Source organism: Desmodus rotundus, chromosome 4 (genome assembly GCF_022682495.2).
Source record: "Desmodus rotundus isolate HL8 chromosome 4, HLdesRot8A.1, whole genome shotgun sequence".
NCBI classification, from domain to species: domain Eukaryota; kingdom Metazoa; phylum Chordata; class Mammalia; order Chiroptera; family Phyllostomidae; genus Desmodus; species Desmodus rotundus.
This window is the reverse complement of record NC_071390.1, coordinates 75,210,233-75,232,667: the sequence shown is the minus strand read 5'-3', so window position 1 is coordinate 75,232,667 and position 22,435 is coordinate 75,210,233. Positions and strand designations below refer to the sequence as shown.

Below are 22,435 nucleotides of genomic sequence, written 5' to 3'. Positions count from 1 at the left end.
AACTGGGACTCAAATCAACAGTTTGGAGCAGAAGGAAGAAATAAACATTCAACCAGAACAGAATGAAGAAACAAAAATTCAAAAAAGTGAGGAGATGCTTAGGGAAATCTGGGACAACTTTAAACATTACAACATCCAAACCATAGGGGTGCTATAAGGAGAAGAGGAAAAGCAAGAAATTGAAAACTTATTTGAAAAAATAATGAAGGAAAACTTCCCCAATTTGGCAAAGGAAATAGACTTCCAGGAAGTCCAGGAAGTTGAGAGTCCCAAAGAAGTTGGACCCAAGGAGGAACACACCAAGGCACATCATAATTACATTAGCCAAGATTAAAAGTAAGGAGAGAATCTTAAAAGCAGCAAAAGAAAAAGAGACAGTTACCCACAAAGGAGTTCCCATAAGACTGTCAGCTGATTTCTCAAAAAAAAAAAAACCCTTAAAGGCAAGAAGGGACTGGAAAGAAGTATTCCAAGTCCTGAAAGGCAAGGACTTACATCCAAGATTGCTCTATTCAGCAAAGCTATCACTTAGAATGGAAGGGCAGATAAAGTGCTTCCCAGACAAGACAAAGGAGTTCATCATCCCCAAGCACTTATTATATGAAATGTTAAAGGGACTTATCTAAGAAAAAGAAGATAAAAATATGAACAGTAAAATGACAACAGACTCACAGTTATTAACAAGTGAACTTAAAACAAAAACAGACTACGCAAACAACTATAACAGGAACAGAATCACAGAAATGGAGATCACATGGAGGGTTATCAGTGGGGATGGGGAGGGGAAAGAATGGAGGAAAAGGTACTGAGAATAAGTAGCATAAATGGTAGGTACAAAATAGACAGGGGTAGGTTGATAATAGTATGGCAAATGGAGAAGCCATAGAAGTTATACGTACGACCCATGGACATGAACTAAGGTGGGGGAATGCTGGTGGGAGGGGGGGGTGTGGTGTAGAGGGGAATAAAGGGGAGAAAAAATGGGACTACTGTAATTGCATAATCAATCAAATATATTAAAAAATAAAAGATTTTTCCCTAAATTCTGCCTTTTAACACTAAAAATAAGAAAAGGGAAAAATGTGTGGCATCCAGTCCAGTCATAATATTTATTCATCAGATACAATTTTTTTCTCCATAATAAATTCAGTTCTGAATTACACTTTAGTAGCAAAACTGTCTCTGAAGCCCATGAGATCTCCCAACCCTCAGCACAGTAGGAAGGAAGGTCACTTCTGGGAGACTGCTCACCCTTTGCCTAATCACATTTCCAGGCACCACCCTAGCAAAACAGGCAGAAGAAAAAAATCACTGGGAGGCATATCTAAGGCAGAAGATAAACATAAGCTACTGGAAAGACATGATGATCAGTAACAAGGAGAGGAAAAAAGAAAAGCACAGCCCATTTGGAAGAGGGGAAAGAATCATACAACACTCAGCAAAGAAAAATCACTGAATTTCCCTGAGGTAGGTGTACTGGGCATGTTTGCATATTAAATCATTCCTGGGATTTAAAGAGCCTGTATAAACAGGCAATACCACAGATTGATTTGCATGCCATTTATAATTCCTTAACAATGCTTGATGTTTTGCAGTCAGAAAAATGGATGATGGGAATAGTTTACTGAAAAAAATTAAACATTTATTTAGTTCTTCCTGCAGAACGAAATGGCATAGCCATTATTTATATTTTTTTCAACACCATAAAAATGTCTTTGTTGTTATGGGTAACACTATGTAGAACATAGTGCAAAGAGGATTCTTGCTAACACTGGTGTAGGAGTGGAGGAAACATTCTGAGGAATGAAAATCAGGCCTCCCACAAAAAGTATTCTGAGGCCCCAACCAAGACTCGGAGAGGTAATGTCCAGTGTAATGACCATAAGAGCCTTCAGACTCACCCTGAGCAGGGTCCTCAAGACTGAGGGAAAGAGGCACAAATTTTTAAGGTAGCTGTGGATGTTAAATCAGATAATAGATAAGGAAATGATTAAATAGAGCAATTTGTAAAGTAGAAATGATTCCACATATGTTGGCCAGCATTATCACTTTTCTTTATTTTAAAAAAGTCATAATTCCAATGTATACATGGTCCTAGATTAGGTACCCTAATAGATCAGAAAAGAGTTCCATTAAAAACATTCTTTTAATTAACATATTTTATAATTCATTGTAGCACCATCTCTAATACCCAAGAACACTAGTTTTACACTAACTAATATAGTTCAAACATTCGGAGCACTTATCTCCTAAAAATACTCTCTAGAAATGTTGACATAGTCACCTTAAAATAATTAAATGAGTGAGCTGAAGCAGAAGCAGCAAGAGACTTCTTAATGTTGTCAAGTAGCAGGCTTTTGATGTGTAAATTTTCCCTGGGCTTTCCTTATCTGTTTCATTGGTACTTGGAGAAGAAACTACTTTATGCAGAAACAACTTCAAAATTATCTCAGAAACATGAGAATGATCCTTATTTTTTCAAATGCAGGGGAAATCAACTTCATATTTTCATTGATCATGCTTATCAAGTTTAAGAAATCCAAGGATTTTTAGGGAATCTGCTGTGTAAAACTTTTTTACAAAGAATAAAAAAATTTATCCTTGTGGAAGGATAAAAAAGAAAAGCTATGTACTCAGTGTTTAGAATAACTTTGTTATATGCAGAAACTTAAGACCAATTTCTTCTTTTTTTAGTAACTTTTTTTAAAGATTTTATTTGTTTTGAGAGAGAGGGGAAGGGAGGGAGAAGGAGAGGGAGAGAAATACCAATGTGTGAGTGCCCCTCACACACCCTTTTTCCAGGGGCGGGGGTACAGGGAGGACCTGGCCTGCAACCCAGGCTTGTGCCCTGACTGGGAATCGAATGGGGAACTTTTTGGTTTGCAGGCCCATGCTAAATCCACTGAGCTACACCAGCCAGGGAAGACCAATTTCTATAAACTTTGCATATTTTGCTTATTTGGACTTCTTTAATAAGCTATTATAAGGCCTTTCTAAAATTAATATTTCATAAGGACTATCAAAAAAAACCCACTTTTTTCCACTATCTCATTGGATGGCAAAAAGAAAGAAAACAAATCAAAGACACATGGTAAAATTATAGACTATGGTTAAATATCTCCACTGGTCTGATGATCTGTTCAAAGGTATATTTTATTTATTCCTACTGAATATAATTGTGCTGTTAAAACCAGCAACTGTATGTTAAATTATATTTCTTTACATGTCCACCATCAGAATTTAATGAGTTACCACTTATTATTTACAATGGGCCATGCACTATGCTAATATCTTTATTTACATGTCCTTAAATCCCCACAATGGCCTTTGAAGTAGACACCATTCATGTAAATAAGTCAGAGAAAGACAAGTACTGTGTGATTTCACTTATATGTGGAAACCAGAAAATCCAAAACAAATGAATCAACACAACAAAAACTGATCCATAGATGCAGAGAACAAGCTAATGGGATGAGGGGTTAGGAGATGAGTGGAAAGAAAAAAGTAGACACCGTTCACATACACAGTTCCTAGTACAGAAAATTAAGTGATTATGCCCAAGGTAACACATCCAATAAGTGTTAGATTCCAGGTGGAAGATTCCAGGTGATATAGGTAGCAATGCAAGCAAATCTGTCAACATGTGTGGGTGCTACTGTGAATATAGAAAGTGCTCACCAGATATTAAGTGATAAGAGTTTTGATGGAATGCAATGACAATATACTTATTTATAAAAAGTCAACTGCCACATGACTATATTTTTGTAGAATTGAGTTTAAAATCTGCCAAAGTTGAAGCCATATTGCATATATGATATTTGATTAACAAGTTTTGGAGAGCCAAACTAAACCTAGAATTTAAAAATTGCACTTGGATTTACCTCTAGTAAGTAATCTATTTTCTGACATTTTACTGTTGAACAGCTAAATTACATAGGGGACTGGTATTGAGACAAGTTACTAAAGAGAATCTCCCCAATATTTAATATCAAATGATTAAAAGAAACAATAGACCCAACCTTGAATTTTTTCACAAATTTAGGTTATGCCCTGAACATTACATTTGCACTGTAAGTTTGTTTCATTTTGGCTTAAAGAGAAAAATTCTTATGGGCAATACTTATTGAGCTGCTGTGGTCAAATACTTACTAAAAAGAACATATTGATGTGCAGATTATAAATGACCACATATAAGCCCTTCTTTCCAGTGACATTCTTATTTAAAGCATTGATTAAAGGCTTCTCAAGCAGAAATCATTTTTCTTGTCAGTTCAGTTATGCTAGCTTTTGTAATAAGTTAATTTGATTTCCTTTTTTAACCTTTGATCAGGGGAACAGACATTTGCATTAAAATTCAAGAGAGATGAGGTCTATCATCGATCTTGACTTCCTCGTGGACCTCTTGCACTCAGCCAAAGATGATTTAGAGAATGTCAAGAGTCGTGGAACAACCATAATGAGAGATGGGGGGGGGGAAATCACTTCAGACTTACAAACCAGTAAGGGCTTATTTGATAGAAAGGGCAATTGTATTTAGTGAACATGTTTTAGAGAAAAGAAATTCAGGAAGTTTAATTTTGTTCTTAGGCCAAGTCATTAAGAGATCTAAGAGATGAACTGCCATTAACAAAGCACTTGCTAACTCACTAGTTAAAATCAAAACATTTCAAAACATCTGAAGAGGTTAAACAAAACACATATATTGTTACTTGCTACAAAGTAAGACTGGGAGTAAATTCTAATATTTCTTTACAAATGTGTTCCTGGCAAAACACTCACCTCAAGACCAGTTTGTGGTTTAATTCTCTGTTGCTGTCTCTGAGAATTATGAGGATAAAACCCGTATCAGCCCAAAGCCTCCACTAATGTACCCCAGGATTAATCATAATGAGAGAGAAAAAAAATCTAGTGTTTCTTTTCTTCTTTGATGATTATTATTAAACTTTATACTTTAAGCACTGCTGATGAAATGAGATTGTTCATATGTGAAGATTCTACCAGGGAATCTTCACATATGAAGATTCCACCCTGTGTCCACCCTGTGGCCTACAAGCCACACACAGCCCAGGACAGTTGTGAATGTGCCCCAACACAAACTCGTAAATTCACTTAAAACATTATGAGATATTTTTTGTGATTACATGTCACAATGTATTTAATGTGTGCCCAAGACAACTCTGCTTCTTCCAGTTTGGTCCAGAGGCACCAAAAGGTTGGTCACCCCTACCGCTATTTGCAAATTCTTATTGTTGCCCTTTCCTGGATCCTTTTCCTAGACAGAAACCAATACGTCTTGTAGCCCTTTCAAAAACTTAACATCCATTGCTCGTTCCTGTAGTCACCCCCAAAGATCTTTGTTCGGATCTTTTCTGGAAGTGGGACAATCTTCCATTTTCTGAGCAATTCCACTGGAATTAGAAGTGTTAGTTCAAGAGGTCACTGAAAATGAACCTAGTAATGTATGAAATATTCAGTGGGCTACATGAAAAGTCTATTAGCTGGGCCCGCCCATTCCCTTTGCTACAGCTACTTAAACATTCCTAGGCCGTATGATCTGGTAAATAGGAAAACCAAAAGACAAGAAAAGGGAACAATTTGCTACAATATCCCAAACAACTGGTTGCAAAATTTATGATTCCCAGTATAATTGGACTACCCCTCCCAACTGAAATGTACAAATTCTCAGGAGTCTAGGTTACTTGGAAAAATTTCTGGGGTTGGCAGGCCACTGCTAATTTCTTTTTTCTCTGGAAAAGTCATTGAATATCTTGTTCTGCCAGAGATGGTTAATCTCTAGTCCCCAGTTTCTAGATTTCACAATTTACAATTGTTTTCTACTATAATTGTATATTAATTTTTAATTAATATATTTCTTCTTTAACTTAACATAGGCTGAGATACTAGGAAACTAACTTTTTAAAAACTCAATTCAATTTGGAAGTGGAAGATATTCAGCATTTGACATTTGAGGTAAATCTAGTATTTCTTTATGTCTTTGAGTAATATTATAAAATTATACATACACATTTTAAGGATGCTAGTGAAATTAAATTTTTCACATGCAAAAGGCTTTTAAATTAATAAAATAATAGCACTAAAATACTTTTGAATTTCATAAAGTTAGAGTCTTTTACAGTAAAGATAGCATTATTTTATTTTATGTCTAACAAATAATAGAGATGAAAAATATTCCACTTATGGTAACAAGTTTCCATACTGTCTATGGTTTAGAGGTAGAATATTCATAAAACATGACAAAAGAATTTTAGGGAAGTATTTTCATATGTCCCATACAGGAAAATCATTAACTGTTCTTTTTTATTGTGAATCCAAAAGTATCTATGTCATATTTTGTATTGTATTAAAATGAATATAATTTATTTAATAATATAAATTCCATCTGAATATATTGGTGTATTCCTACAACATTTTTAGTTGAGATATTTATTTGGGTTTTAATTTTAAAAATACTGCAAGTAAGCCTCTACCTTCCTTTTCCCCCAGTCTCATGGCCATCAACAGACCAAGCTCCTGGGAAACCCATCAGACTCATCCCTCTGGAGATTTAAAGGGCAGAGACACCATTTTTACAGTCTTCAGTTACCTTTCAAATCCACTGAACAGAATTTCTTACCTATAACAAAGATTTTACTGGAGTATTTTATGTGTAATTTGTCAGAATAGCTGCCAAAATGTTCAAATTTATTTTTTAAGGAGGAGCTCTGTGGCAGACAAGCTTGAGATTTAAAAAGCCTGATTTTGCACGCTCTTCATTTTTCCTATGGTCTCTGAAGTCCGGCTGATTGGTAACTGCCACAGTGGTGTTCCTGTCTCAACTGGCTTCTCATTACTCAAAGGCAATATTAATCGCTAAATATGACTAATATCACATAAGGTCACAAAGTTCACTGCTAACCTTCATTCCAGCTCAAAATGTTTTCAAGGTTAATAGATTGATTTTGAGCTGAGATATGATTCATTTATAAAATGGAAGAAAATGAAAAACTTGGCATCATCAGTATACGGATAGTTTTAAATGCCTCATTTGTTACATTTGGACTGTAGCCATAAAATTCATTTGACGTATATCACATGGCTATATGCTAACCTTGACACTGGAAAATAAATTAATGATACATTTCAACATTAGACAATTTTATACTCACTCAAGCACATACACACTCCAGAATTAGGACATTATATTCCTCTTATCTAGCTTTGTCATATCTTAACGTTTTGCAATATATGCTTCTGATTTTTCTTTTCAAAAATAAAACAATACCGGTGGAGTTGAAAAAAAACAAGAATTAGGGCGTTATAACTTACTGATTCTTCCAGCTGAGGCATGTCACATATGTAAAATAGAGCCTAAGCACTTTTAAAGATTGAGACGACACTAAAATACAGTTCACTTTCAACTATAATTGTAAGAGGCTGGTTGCTGATTGCTTCCTTGTTTTACTTGCGTGGAGCAAGGACAAATGAAATTCCTGACTGTGTCTCAATTCTGTGCTCCCTGTATTTTCTGAGGCCCTGGTTCCATTCTAAAGAAGTCTTCTGTAATGTGTTGATGACTCCAGTATCCCTGAGAAATCTTCACCACCAGCCTTTCTGATCCCACCCAATGCCTGTGTCTGGGCCTGTTCCTGCAATCAGTTTCTGACTCTGGCTTTCAATTGCAGTTTGGTAAGTTTAGGGATCCCTGGCCTCTGGTGTTGACCTAGACTTAGAGTTTGTCCCAGGTTGCCAGAATCTGGCTCGTCAAATAGAAGGCAGCATTTCCTGGGAGAGTCTTCCAGGTCTCATTAAGCTTTCTGGTCCTTATTAGAAACAAGTCACCAAGGCCTGTAATTTCTTCCGAAGGCCTACATTACTCAATCACAACCCTTAGCTAGATCACCTTTATTTTCAGGCTCTTCCCCTCTCACTTCCTGATGAATTAGCCCAACCACAAGGAATTATTAGTCTTCTCCCCAAAACACCACCAGTGACTTCCCCTCACCTACCAAACTGCACACCAGATTAACTCCTTGCCTTGGATCTCCAGGTTTCCTGCTGTTGTACCACCTTCGTGCTCCCACCGTTCTAAGGGAACACATAGATCTGTGAACTGCCCTTGACTCAGCTGTTACCTCACTAACTGTGGCAACTAAGTTGGGTAGGCAATTAATCTAACTGAGCTTCCATTTTTCACCTCTGTACAACAAAGAAAATAAAACCTTCCTTATCAACCTTTGTGAGGATTAGTCACATACTGCAGAAAATCCCTAATATGCCCCAAGGCATATGGCAAGGACTCAGTGAGTTTGTAAGAAGGCTTTGTTTCTGGCATCCAGCTCTCCCCATTTCTAGGAGACTCACATTCCACTGTAATTAGTCCAAATATAATCTCAAGGGTCAGTTATGCTTGAGCACATCCTATTTCTCATCATTTCCTAGTTTCCAGGGGTGAGAGTTTTGTCTTCACAACTAGATTATAAGCTTTAGGAGGGCTTGCAGTTTTCCTATGGAAAAAATCTTATCCTCTGTCACTAATAACTTGCTGCTTCTTGGTCTTGCCTATTTCTGCACTGTGTCCCTTTGCCCCAAGTATTTTTTGTCTGCAGGGTTCATTAGTACTTCCCTTATGCGGCATGCTGCCTGTGCTGAGCACAGTAATGCCTGTCTGAGACAGCCTCATCCCTAGGTTCCCACGCAGCTTGCACGAAGTGTGACCACAGGCTCCACTGCCCCTGGTCTCAGTGTTGTCAACCTTGTCACATCTGCTGAGACACTTCCTGCCATGACGTTAGGCTGTCCTATCCACTGATCACCATCTCATTGCACTGGGGCCCCTGGGGCCCATTACTTGTGCCTACAATGTCTTATGAGAGTTTCTAGGAAAACAATCCTTACTTAGAGAAACCTTTTCCTGGGATATAAGTTTATTGAAAAGCTGCCAGAAAAAAAAGAGAGAAAGCTGAGTGGTAGATTTGGAATCTCTTCACCCAACTGGTAAGTAAGGCTTATTACTGGGTTGCTTCTTTTCTTAGGCTGGGTTTGCTTCCAGGAACCTCAGCACCTCAAACTCATAGACTTGTGGTAAGCACATTACCAGTTCACCGGGCAGCTCTCATTTGCCAGCACAGCACCAGCTGAGCAGCACACTAGACCCTGCTTCTCATTCTGTATGCGTCTTCTTCTGGGCACACATGTAAAAATCAGCCAGTAGTCAGTAAACACCTGTCCTAGTCTAGTCGTATAGAAAAAAGTGATGCAAGGTGTCATGTTGGATGTGCACCATGGAATTTTTTAAATTTCATTTTCAAATTGTTTTTTTATTTATTTCTTTATTTTTTTAATAAAAGAAAGACCAAAGGGAAATATCTGTTAGTTAAAACATGCATATAGGAGAATCTATAGCATATCTAAGTTCAGATAACCAGGCTAAGGAAAAGTAATCTTTGCAAAAATCATATATTCAAAGAAAAACTAATTTTGCCCAATGCAATTTAGAATGCAAATACCTAAATACTCCTAAACCCTAGAATGAAGAGTCAGCATTGAGAATTTTGCTTGGGGTACTTCTGAAGCTACAAAATATCTAATGGCTTGAGAATTCAGAATTGCTACCCCACAGTTTTGGTGCCATTATTAGCTGCTCCTGCTCCAGGCTAGCCTCCTCTGCAGTATGGCACATTCCCCATTCTCCTGTCCACTGTCACTACCCTCTGGGGAAGACCACATCATCCTCACAGACATCAAGGAGCCTGGGTGCTACAGGCTTATTGCACATCAGTGCCCTGGTCTGCAGGAGTTTCCAGCCCCATCCCAACAATCAAGTGGGGGGGAGGTTTGAGGGGGTAGTTTGAAGAAAACAAAGAATTAAGGCTAGGAAGAAAAGTACTATGTTTCTCTATGGCTGATCCTCTGGTTTTTAGTCTCTTAAGTACAGTGGAATTACTTGGTTGCATTAAGGCTTTCCAATCTGAATATAATATTCCCAGGGGTGTCCAACATTTTGGTGTCTCTGGGCCACACTGGAGAAAGAAGTGTTGTCTTGGGCCACACATTAAATACATTGTAACATGTAATCACACACACACACATACAAAAATCTCATAATGTTTTAAGTACATTTACAGTTTTGTGTTGGGCCGCATTCACAGTCATCCTGGGCTACATGTGGCCCATGGGCCACAGGTTGGACACCCCTGCGGCACCAACATAGACCCCTGGACAGATACATACACACACATTTCCACAGACTCTTTCAGAATTGAAGATATTAAGACAAACCAACAAGATATCTGTTTCAGTTGTTGCCATTTTCTAGTGATATAAGTTGGGGGTATCCTCTGGAATTGATTTTCCCGATGATATGATATACAGACTACAAAATGGAACACAATGAACTCCATTAGAACCAGAAGTGACCTTGAAGGTCATCCAATTCAATTTTCTCAATTTGCAGATGAAGAAGCTGAGGTCTCAAGAAATGCAGTAATTTGTTCAAAGTCAGGAAACGTTCAATGTTAAAGATGGAATCAGTACCTAGATCTCTCTAATATCTACCTTTCTTTCCATTCTGAACAGCTGTCCTCATTTACCCAGTTTTGTGCTTAAAGCTGAAGTTGTCTTAACACTGATGTTTGTGCTAGGGTTAGCAAACAACTAGCCTGCTCAGGTATAAGTATATTCTGTGGTTTTGATATCTTCGTGTTATTATATTACACTTGAAATTTAATTGATTCTTTATTTCTATTGTTCAAAACCTTCCTTTTAGGATTCTTTCTCTTTCTAAATACCCCTCTGTTTTGCCTCCATTTTTGTCAAGGAGTCAATTTCCGAAGCTTGAAATTTTATGAACTTTAGTGTCAGAAATCACATGAAAAGCAGTAGGAGGAACCCCATCACTCCATTGCCTGATAGTCCTGTTAAATTACGTGCCTGTCGCTTTTTGCAGTTTAATTTCATGAAAGCATCCCTGTAACACTCACTTTGGGCAGAACCTTAGGAAGACAATAGACAGTCTTGGAAGAAATTGAAGAGAAACTGTTACCAGGGGATGGAAAAAAATGGACGTAGTGGACAAATTAGAGGGTTGCCTGTTCAGTCATAAGAGTGGAAACATGTCCGTGAATCACTGCATGAAAAGATATTTAATAGGATGGGAGAAGTCACTTTAACACCTGTTTTTTCTGCATTTCAGCGTAGTGCCAATCATTCACAGTTTGGATCCACTGTCCAAGCAGAAAATAACCTCACCTCTTACTTGTTAAAGATTGAAGCAGCAGAACAGGGTTTATTTTTCACAGTTCCGGTAGCAATGGCCATGTCACTGAGTACTAGGAAAGTTTGTCTTAGAAGTTCTGGCCTGAGGAATTAAGGAATCAGAGCCAGGAGAGAGATGAGATAGATCGTGAGCTTGTGTAAGCACAACCACATGAAATGAGGAGTGCAACAAATAAAAAATCTGAATAAAAGGTTGTCGGGAACTGCCCTGCCTGGTTTCCGAAGCTGTAACCCCCCATGGCTAAGGATGAGTGACAGACCTTGGGACCCTAAGCCACTAAGGAGACAAAGGTTATCTTCCTGGCAGGGATGCCGCCTCTGCCCCCTTTTACTTCACCCTGCTTGGCCCAGAGAGGATGACCAGTTAGCCAATGATGGGTAAGATCCCTCAAAGGAGGGATGACCTAAGACAGGCATGGTCACAAAGGGGTTCTCAGGGAAGGACTTGGGGGGCTATAGAAAAGGGGGTGATGGACCCTTGCCCCTCGGCTTTGACATAGTCTGCCTCCTCATTCTGTCTGCCAGAAGTCTCCTAATCTCTTGGCTGTCTTACTTCCCCTGCCTGACTTAAGCCTGAAACAGTGACAGAGGGTGGTGCAGTCCTGTGCTGGAAAGGGTGCAATCAGGCCTAAGAAAGAATGCATAAAATCCTGTGAAACCTGCTTTGCTAATAGTGTCCTCAGTTTTCTGATGAGGGACCAAGCATGAAATGAGAGTGCTCCCCAAAGTTTTATAGCCCCTTAGCTAATTGACCCTGACTCAGAATAAGCCCTCGTAGTCCTTTGTATGTTTTCTATTGTTTGATCCTTACTGCCTGACAATGATTGGTGAGCTTTACCTGTATTCCTGTGCAAATTGAACCCAATAAAAGCCCATTGAGGAAAAGGCTCCCGGTCCTTCTCCTATGAGAGATCGGCCACCTTTCCTCCCCAAGCAGATCATGTCTTGGTAGACTTATTCTCATCCGTGGTGGACAGAGGGGCTCTGTGGGCAGAGCCCCTCCACAAAAGGTGAATTCGTTTTACCTTGAAAGTTATTGTACGAAGTTTAGAGTCATAAATGGCCAAGAGGAAGGAGCCCAGCCAATGCTTTTTTTTTTGCAATCCATTACGGTAAGAGAAAATTTGCTTTTGAACTACAGCTGTCTGTGTTGACTTTGTTCAGATGGAATTTCAGGCTCATTTATTAGGAGGGAAAGATTCATAGTGAGCTTCAGCAGGGCTCAACTGAGAGCCTTGCACATCCCCCCATGGAAGGGCACCCTTTGCCAAGAGCATGTATTAAGTGAAATGAAATGAAATGTTAATGTAAGCTTATTTCTTTTCTGCATTTCTCCAAGACTTTAAGCATGCTCCAGGTAAATTTGTAGGTATTGTATGTCATCAGAGATGCTCACGGAACCAGCGCTGTGGCAAATAATGCAAAGAACACATTATCATGACTACCTTGTCCTCAGAAATGTATTACTTATGCTTTCTTTTAGCTTTTATATTCCTCCAGGAATAAATGATGCATCCAGAACATTTCCAAATAGGACAGCTTTTCTTAAATAAAAGTCAGTCTTTTTACTGCATTCTGATTTTCTGTTTGATTCTTGATTTATGCTTGCTAAGAGAGTCTTCACTTAGACACTGATCCACTTCAGGACTCCTGGGTGTGTATCTCAGTTGTTTTTCCCACATTTTACAGTACAAAGGGAGAGACATGTAGATAAACAAATGAGAAAGATGCAACATAGTAACAATAAAATAATATATAGAATATTGTGGGAGCATAGGAAGGCAATAATTAATTGGGCCTGGGGGAAAGGAATTCAAGGAAGGTGTTATAGAAAAGAGATATCTGAATTAGCTTTGGTGGTGGAAGGGAGGAGCAGGTGTTTCAGATAGGAATACTTTTGGGCAAAGGCCCAAAGGTGTGAAGGTATGTGACACATTTGAAAAATAGCCCTTAGTCTGATCTGGCCAGTGTCAAGTATATGGGGTTGGGGGTTGGGGAGCAGTTGGGCTGTGAGCAGCAAAAGGTGAAACCAGAAAGGTAGGATGGAATTGAAGTGTTAAGAGCTCTGTATCAGATACCAAGCACTCAGAAACATCTTTAGGCTATGAGCAGAGAAGCCCCTAGACTTAATAACTGCATTTTTCAACACGTATGCAAACATATCTTGATTGTTATCAATAGAAGATCCTAGTAGCATGTGCTTCAATCCCATTCATTTTCCTACATTTCATAGCTTCCCACACAGTTATAGCAGCCACGTGACTGAGTTCTGGCCAGTGAAATGTGGGCAAATACAATAGGTGTCACTTCCAGAAACTTCCAGTGGAAAACTCTGAGACTCCACAAGATGGCAAGCCACTAGACGGAAGGATCACAAGTCCCAGAATCACTGCATGGGAGGCCACCTGCCAACTAGAATAGAGTGAGAAATAAACTTATTATGCCAGTAAGCTACCAAGTATTGAAGAACGATATTTATTGTTGTAATCCACAAATATTGATCTTCAATAGGGAGTCATTCTAGTGAGACATCCTGTGAATTGTAAGGGACATATTTGCTTGATCTATATTTGAAATATCTGGGATAAGGAAGCATATACTGATGGATAGTTAATATTTTTTGTCAATATTTTTTTTGATTGTCAAAAATAAGAAAGGCAATTTTTCCAGAATGAAAGGGTTCTGCAACTGTAAGAAACTTGCATCAGTTGGTTTGGTGGCAAACACTCATTAATTAGAATGAGACTCAAAATCTCATCAGAGGGGCGCTGCGAGAACTCTGCTCCAGGGCACAGACACAGCATATTCTCCTTGATTTTTAGAGTGTTCCCCATGATGAGTTTTGGGATTTGTGTTGATGAGTTCTAAGGGAATTTATTTTTGGACCTTAAAAGTTTTCTACAAATAATTGAGAGCTCATTTTAAAGCTGTAATAACAGAAGAAGAAAGAGTACTAACAGTGTATAATAAAAACTATGGGGATTTATTTGGAGCTATTTAAAAATTATGAGTCCTTGGAAGAACAGATGCTTTTAAAATTTGAAATGCCCTCTTGAAAATCAAAGGAAGTCCCAAAGTGAGTGAAATGCATTCTGGAACCTCCTTTGTTCTGAGCCCCACAGAGTTTTAAACCAATGCTAAGATGGGCACTAAGAGTTGATGATTTTGGTTTTTAAGGATTATTATTAACAATAAAGCCACCTAACATTTATATAGTAAATTAAATTTAAAGTATTTTCACATCCCTTTGGCCATTATTCTGCACAGCAACTCCATGAGCCAACTCTGACTCCTGGCTGCCCTGGCTGTGATGACACCCACAGTGTCCTATCTCAGCAGCCCTGCTCAGCGCCTGTGTTTCAGGGGCTCAGCCTGGGGCTTCTTTTGTGGAGCCACTCCATCCCATGGTTGATCTTCCCCTTTTCCTGCTGCCTTCTGTTTTTCTCAGCAGTATTATCTTTTCCAAAGAACCCCTCTTCTCATGAGGCATGAGTCAGGCTACACAGGCTGTACTATTATCTCTATTTAACTGATGACAAAATATAGTTTCAGAAATCTTTGAAGAGTTGCCCAAAGTTTCATAGCTAGTAAGTGGTGACTCATTTTGCTTCAGGACCATTGCTCTTTAATCTGTCATCAAAGCTCAATAAAAATGTACCAATTGACTTCCAGCATTTAAAGATGTAGCTGCCCTCTCCTGTGTCCTCCAGAAATATGATAAGCAGAGCTGGGTGATGAATCACAATTATCTCATTTACCCTTGAGGTAAGGTGGAGGCAAGGAATTGGGTGTGGCAAACAGTGTTGCGGCTGCCAATCTCTGTCGAGCAAGGAGAGGAAGGCAGAAAGGGCTCACTCTTATGTGACTGTTAGGAGGAACTTCTCAATGACCTACAAAGTGCTGCCTCACAGGCACTACCTGTAATTTCTGGTCTCAGACACCCACCTTAATGAGGATTAGTGATGGCCAGATGGACTCATCACAGGATGTAGTATGCAAAGATATTACAGGAGAAAAGACAGAAAGAAACAGGGAGTGGGGGGTGGGAACAAATTAAAAAGTATCACCAGAAACATAACACCAGAAACCAGGCAAGAATTCAAGTGCATCACCATAAATTTGCATGGAGATGAAGCTATTGATATATAAAACAAGAGTTTAAAATTGGGTTATAAGGGCACAGGGAAGATAAAGTGAAATAATAGGAGATGAAATAAACCCTCACAGAAGTATGAAGGTGACTTTGGAAGCAGCACAAAGGAGCCTAGACATCGCTGAGAACACATTAAGAAATGTGGACAAGAGTGAGAAAGTGAGAAAGGGAAATGGATGTAAACAATGATTGGAAAGGATTAGAGAGATAAATTTATTTATTTTTTTTTAAGAATTCTTTTCTTATTTTTTAAAGATTTTATTTATTTATTTTTTTAGAGAGAGGGGAAGGGAAGAAGAAAGAGAGGGAGAGAAGCATCAATGTGTGGTTGCTCCTCATATGTCCCCAACTGGGAACCTGGTCCACAACCCAGGCATGTGCCCTGATTGGGAATTGAACCGGCAACCCTTTGGTTTGCAGGCCTGCACTCAATCCACTGAGCTACACCAGCCAGGGCTAGAGAGAAAAATTTAGAAGACATATTACTGAGATCCAGAATTAATAGGAGACTTGAATCTAAATTTTAATGGTACATCTTATTCTAAGAAAATACACTGACATCTAATTATCAACAGTGAGACAGATCCTAGGAAAGCTACTGAATATCAAAGATAAGGAAAGGTTTTTTAACAATAGGAACAAAATTCAGAGGTAAAAGAGCACACAAAGAAGATAATATAGGTTAAGAGAGTTCATAGTCTTATCTTTCATAGTCAGGCATCACAACTCAAAAACTAGTTAATATGTTTATTTACATTTATTAACTCAAGCCTTAAGAAAAATAACAAAAATCAAACAAAAGCAGCTAGTAGAAAGAACACTAGGGAGAGGAAATGGAAATTACTGATTTCAACACTAATGTAGTAAGGAGTCAAAGAATGCTAATCAAAGAAGTGGAGGTCTTGTATATAAAGTATACTATATTCTTATGAAAACAAACCACTACAAAAAGAATTAAAATCTTTCACATTATCAGAAAAAAAGGCAAAAAACAAACAAACCAACAAAGAAAACAGATCACATGGTGAAAGATAGAAATTAAAGCATCAATGAAAATCAGAACTACATCATTATTATGTAGAAAGTAGAATCTACCATATGTGCTTCAAGAAATTTATCCTACAAATATATTCATATATGTGTGAATTATGTGTATACAAAGATGTCCAATGCAGTTGTTTATAATATCAAAAGCCTTAGAATAATTAAGTTTTATTTATAGCAACTAACTGAATAAATTATAACACAGCCATAAAAAGGATACTATACAGCAGTCAAAAAGAATGAAGCACCTTCAAAATCATATTGTTAGGTTTAAAAATAAAGTACAGAAGTATTAGTATAAAAATCATATACACATATAACTTGGGAATCTCTATGTGCATATATCAGTGTAGGTATATACCACCTCTAGAAAGACAAAGAAATGGTTAAAAACAGATATCACCAGAGAGAGAAATTGGGCCTCTGAGGGATGAAGACATGTACCTTTCTGAATTGTGTTTGTGTGCATATTCTATCTGGTAAAAACCATATAAATTAAGTAATTTCAAAAATGCAAAACCACCCTTCCAATTACTTGGCCCTGCTATACAAGTGCCAGTTTATCATGGATTGGGAAAGAAAGGTGGTTTGACTCAATTCATTCCCTGCCTAGAATATCTCAGAGTATCCTGTTTGCTTCTGTGTCCCATTGGGAATAAGGTTTCAATTTACCTTTGGAGCCACTTAAGGCTTGACTTAGAAGGGACTTGAACACAAAGACCACCATCTGAACTATAAAGAAATCGTCCAGACCAGCAGCCTGATGCCTGCTTCAAGAGAGGGCTGGAGAATGTGCACGACTTGTGGCACGCCGCTCACACACAGGGGAAGTGAGTTAAATCAGACTGAAGTCACATTGCAGTGAGAGGCAGAGGCATGGTGTCCAGGGGCACGGCAGCCCAGTCTGCAAAGTTTTACTAAGAGCTCTTCAGTTTTTAACTTTTCTAACCAAATGTCCACTCCCACTAATAGCACCCTCCTACAGAGGTTATCAGAAGTGAGAAACTATTTATTTTTTGCCTGTACTTTGTGGATTTTTCCATATTTCTATTAATAGATTATAATATCTAGACCTAGACCTGAGAGACAATTTACACAAGACTACTCACACAGAATGATCTCCACAATTCGGTATTTCAAGGCATGAGAAAAGAATCACAACTACCTGGGGGGAAATTTATAAGGGCAGCCTCATTCCTGAGCATTGAATTTGATTCTTTAAAGCCAGCAATTCAATCTTTCCAAGGGCACATCTCTGTTCTAATCAATCGAGCTCTCACTTCCAATGGCAACAACCTTCCCTAGGCACTCAAGAAATCCGAAACCAGAGCCTTGAACATGAAAAGTCGACATAGTATTTTCTACCAAGTAGGCTTGGTCCCACAAACATACCCAGGATTTTGTCAGCAGGAAATATGATGTTCCAACATGTCATGGGATCCCAACACCATCTATCAGTGCCTGTCACATTAAATGGAAAAGATGTGGTTGTATCCAGCACTTAAGGAATACAGTTTCTGATAAATTTGAGAAGAATCAAAGATAAGGAATAGCCTCCAGTGTTTCTCCCCCCTTCAAATTATATTGTTTTGTTATGACTGTGTCCAAGAATGACTGGCTAGATATTCCAGGCCATTTAAAATTCTGAGCTACTTACTATCATAGCAAGCAATTTTGCAGATGGGGTTGGCCGATAACAGAGTCAGAAACCATGGACGTGACTTCAGTCCTCTGATTTCCTTACTACCTAAGCTTTGTGTGAAGTGATAGGAAGTTTCATAGAATGTAGGTGACTCACACACAATGAAATTTACAGTACAAGACATGTTTTAGGGATTTTTCCCAACGTGCCACATCAGAAATTTGCCCAGGGAACATCCGCATTTCCATAAGACTAGAAAAATGACATTTTATGCAAACACATGTCAAGGGTTGAGTAGTCGATATCATATTTTGATGGAGTTTGCATCTTAAGACACTGCTGTATGGGTAGTTAATGGATGTGAAGTCCTAAGGTTTGGCTTCAGGTCATAGCCCCTTCTCCCCCTCCACCACCACACCACAGTATGAAGCATGTAAGAGTTGGAAGCTGTTTGATTTTCTAAGTCAAGCAAAGCAGGGATCAGGATATCTGGTCTGTCTTCCCTTGGGACTGCTGGGAAGATGGAAGGATATGTAGTTTGTGATTATGTTTTGCTTGCTGTAAAGGTGATATCATTTCTCTTTGATCAGTTCATGTGATAATAATTCTGTGCTCTTCGTGAGTGCTCTGCATCTCGTACATTATATAGTCATTCCTAGTTGGATATGATTCATTAAAAAGAACACTTTATTGAGGTGTAATCGACATATAAAAAGTTGTACATATTTAATAAGTCTAACTTGATAAGTTTGGGGATAAGTGCACACCCATAAAACATCACCACAATTATGCCATAAAGATATCCATCACCTCCAAAAGTTTTCTCTTACCTTATTTATTTATTTGGTGATAAGAGGAGTTATAAGATTTAACTTCTTAACAAAATTTTAAGCATACAATACGGTACTGTTAACTCTAGGCTCTGTGTTGTAGAGTAGATCTTTAGGACTTATTTTGCATAAGCGAAAGTTTCGGTTCTAATGCTTAGTTTAAAATTTCCTGCTACTGTTATGAAACTTTTTATAGCTTGGCTGGAACTAATCTTCTTTATGTGTATAATTTTCTCTAAAAAATATTATTGCACTGCATGATACTCTTAGATAAGTTCTGATAATTTCATTACACATGCAATTATATAAGTCTCTTGTTGTAACTGTGTATTTACATTTTTTTAAACATTCTAAGCCTCTCTCTACTACTTTTTGTTCAATTAATATACATAATTCTAAATTAGTAGAATTGCTTAATAACCTTGTTAAACAATTGTTCCAGGTAGTTAACAGGACAAAATTCAACAATGACATCCTTCTGAACTGCCTAACTGCACGTAGATGTGACATTTTCATTTTGCTCCCCAGGGCCCAGGGCCTGAGCCAGGCTCAGGAGAACCAGAACATCAGTGGAGGGTTCCACAGGCTAAGTCCATGTGAATGAATGAGGCCAAAGTCACCCTGCTGCTGGGGCTGGGAGTCATGGGAGATACACCCAGGATGGGAAATGAATCCATCCTGTGGCCAGAGTTGGAACTACCTAGAAATCCTCCCTGTCTCCCTAAGGACTCTGGTGAGAACAGCCTGGTAGTAGTAGTTAATTTTAATTGCTCAACACATAGTGTGAGCTTGTTAGCCCCAGGATACATTTTAGCAGGTGAGAAAAGGGAGGGGACGATCCCATTCACAGTTGTTTAAAGGTTTAAATGAGCCACATTAGTTGCTTAATCAGAGGCTGTGGTGAAGAAAGTTCTATTTGCCAGAGAACTATTTTGTGGTTTTCAAACAGGACAAATGGGTGTGAGCTGAAAATGTGGCACAACCACCCAGCAAGAACTAAAATTGCCACACAGGAGGAATAACCGCACGCCCTGATTGCCATCTGTTGCCTGGCTGCTTCCTACAATATGAGCCCGTGTCGGTTACCTAAGGAAATGAAGTTATCTACCTAAAAATAAAGAAGGAGGTAGTGCATGGCTTCAGCTATCAGAACCAGTCTGATGGCAGCAGGGTGTGCAGAGAGGAGCCCCAGACCAGCTTCTGTCCTGACACTGTTGTTGACAAAAGTAAATTTGCAAATGCTCTGGGCCTCAGCATCCTCATTCATCAAAAGAGCCAACTGCATCTTCCTTGCAGAATTGTGCTGCGGATAAAGAAAACCAAGCAACAAGTACCTATGATTCCTAGTGCTTTCAAAGGTGTAGACCCGAAGATGCCCTTGGAAAGGGTTAAGAAATAGTTTCTGGCCTGGAGTATTTCACAATACATTTTGGAGGAGATGGGACTAAAATCTGTGAAATAATAGTAAATCACTGGACAGTATTTGCACAAGTACTCAGGTATGAATATAACCTATAATTCCTCTAAAACTTCACAGTCAAGGGAGGGTGTCCAGGGAGGGCCACCCACTGGGCTGTATCCAGAAAGCTGAATACAATTGGGCTGGGCAAAGGAGGCAAGGACAGGAGTTGCTGTTGGAGGAACTACGTTAATGAAGGCTTCAGGGGAGGTCAGGGTTACTCAAGGGGCTATGAAGTGACTGGCAAACAGTTTGAGATGAGTAGGGAATAAAATTGTATAGGACAATGAGATCAGATTATAGCAACAAAAAAGCCAGATAGACGAGGGTTTTAGGAAGAGAGAGAAATGGGGTTTCAGAAGTTTCAAGCAAGAGTGACCCTGTGTTTAAGGAAGATTACTCTGGTAAATAGTATGTAAACTGGTCAGAGGTAAGAAGATGGAAAGTAATATTGAAAAGCATTAATTACCCATTCTTAGTAGTGGTGATAAAGAATGGAAATATAACAGAGAAAAATATACATGATAGAGAAAAAAAATAAGGAAGAAATAGAGATATATTAAAGTCCATTCAAGGTTTTGAGCCTGAGTGACTGCTGAATGTCTGCTGTCTGAATGATGGCAAACGCTGATACTATTTTTTTTTGCTTGGCTTTAGTGGGGGTCATTTAAAACATTGCTCCACAGAGTATTCTGAATGAAATTGATTCATTAGTTATGAATGTATTTCCTTGCCATGCACCACTATTCATTACACAGTTCTGTAAGTATGGTTTCTTGATTCTTCCCATCTTGATTTAACACCAACTCCTGCTGTCTGGTTTTGTCATAAATGTTCAGCATTGTGTTCTTTTGGTTGTTTTTGTGGATCTCTGAAGCATAAAGTAGAATTGTTTGTTGAACCCATCATCCCTATTTATACCTGTATACTTTGCTATGAATTTTAGCTTCCAGATCTTAATGGCAACATGCAATTCCAACATACTACACTAGATGGCAGACAATAACTACTTTTTCCTCTCCCCCATTCAAAAGAGAGAGCCAGTGTGGAAAACTAAATACTCTGGCTCACACATTTGTCTTCTAACCTCCTTAAAAAAAAAAAAAAAAATGTATCCCTAACAGTTATCTGCATTTTGATAAAAACAGGATTTTCAGTCTACTGAGACCTGAGTATAAATATTTTGCTTCTTTTTGTTGTTTTTTGATTGACTTTGTTTCATTTGGCTCAGGAAAGAAATGGTGTAGGGAAAAAATAATAATGAAGGTGGTAATGAATGACATTATAAAGTGAGACTGTAGTGATTATAATGCATTATTTATTTATTCATTCACTCATTCATTTTGCAGGGCAGAGTTGGAGAAAGTGAGGTCGGGAGAGCACAATGGGAATATATAAATGGAAGATATCTGGATGAACAGCAATGGGATTATTCCCCAAAGCCATACAGCGTCATCACCCAAGAAAGAGCCTGTGCCACCCTTTCAAAATTGTCCTGGTACCCCAGGGCTGAGAAAGGTTACCAAAAGTTACTTTAAGGAGATTATCTAGTTTATCCTTCTGTTTCTAAATAACACTGTACTTAAGTGAACTTAATAAAAAGAAGCTGACAGTGGACTTCAAACCTGACTCTAATATTGAATTGCTTTGAAAAGTGAAGTAAAAATGGTTTCCTCAACATTCTTTGAGTGTCTGTTTTGTGTGACGTACTCTGCTGGGAACAGTCCCCCTACATTGTGAAAAGGCTCTTACATCTACCGCAGAGGAATTTAAAGCTACTAGAGCTGGTGAGACTTCTGTATATTTTTTCATATAATAACAACATTCAACATTCTCCTACATATTTTCTAATTATAGCTAGAAGATAAAGTAAATATCTTATTTGAATAAGAAATTGGGGTGAAAATTCTGTTTATAATTTCCTTGATGAAGTCTAGTATTTCTAGATATCTAGTTTGAAGATGTTTCTTCAAAGGAAATACAAAGAAAAGACAGCTCTTTAGAGCTGATAAGATCCTATTGAAACGACCTTA

At 38.3% G+C, this 22,435-nt stretch overlaps 1 long non-coding RNA gene across 1 annotated transcript; it reads left to right on the top strand.

Annotated features, from left to right (window-relative positions):
* The first annotated feature begins 1,353 nt into the window (after positions 1–1,353).
* Positions 1,354–22,026, top strand: LOC123478114 (uncharacterized). Its single transcript, XR_006653247.2, has 2 exons — positions 1,354–1,467; positions 21,752–22,026. It is a non-coding gene; the product is annotated as an uncharacterized lncRNA (long non-coding RNA).
* Positions 22,027–22,435: the final 409 nt, after the last annotated feature.